This window comes from Gavialis gangeticus, unplaced genomic scaffold, assembly GCF_001723915.1.
Source record: "Gavialis gangeticus isolate Ggan-Ray unplaced genomic scaffold, GavGan_comp1, whole genome shotgun sequence".
Taxonomy (NCBI): Eukaryota; Metazoa; Chordata; order Crocodylia; family Gavialidae; genus Gavialis; species Gavialis gangeticus.
The window spans coordinates 22,569,256-22,569,789 of record NW_017729022.1 but is presented as its reverse complement, the minus strand read 5'-3'; the positions used below and the strand labels follow the sequence as shown (position 1 = coordinate 22,569,789).

At 47.0% G+C, this 534-nt stretch overlaps 1 protein-coding gene across 2 annotated transcripts in view; it reads right to left on the bottom strand.

Annotated features, from left to right (window-relative positions):
- TBC1D30 (TBC1 domain family member 30) overlaps positions 1-534 on the bottom strand; it is a 69,785-nt gene that overhangs the window by 31,372 nt on the left and 37,879 nt on the right. The gene's annotated exons all lie outside the window — the stretch shown is intronic.

Genomic DNA, 534 nt, shown 5'->3' with positions numbered 1-534 from the left:
GGACTTGGACTCTGTTTCTCTTCCCTACCTGGACTCCAGACCTTCCGCTGAGTCTCTTTCTCTTGCTACCATTGTGTGTGTGTGTGTGTGTGTGTGTGTATAAGTGAACCAATAACTTCATGGGGCTGTGAATTGTATTGTCTGTTTAATAAACCTGTTATTTTGAAACCCCAAGATGGGTTTTTGTCTGTTTCCTGACTGTTTCCTCCTTGCCACCACTTATCTGCCCCCTGATTTCCCAGCTGTCTGCCTCAGTTTCTAGCCCCAAGCTCCCAGCTTCCTTTTTCTCTCTCTTTCCTGGCTGTCTTGTCTTTGCCACCGAGCTTTTTCCCTTGTACCAGTGACCTCAAGTAACCCTGGGGCCACTTGACCTTAAGTAACCCCAAGCCTCAGTTCCTCAGCCCAGCTTTTCTCGAGTCTATTGGTTCTAATCCTGGTTACAGCAACTTTCACTCCTAACACTTCCTCTCTCACCCTTAACCTTCCCTCAGGTATCCCAAGTACTCCAAACACACACATACATATCATACCATC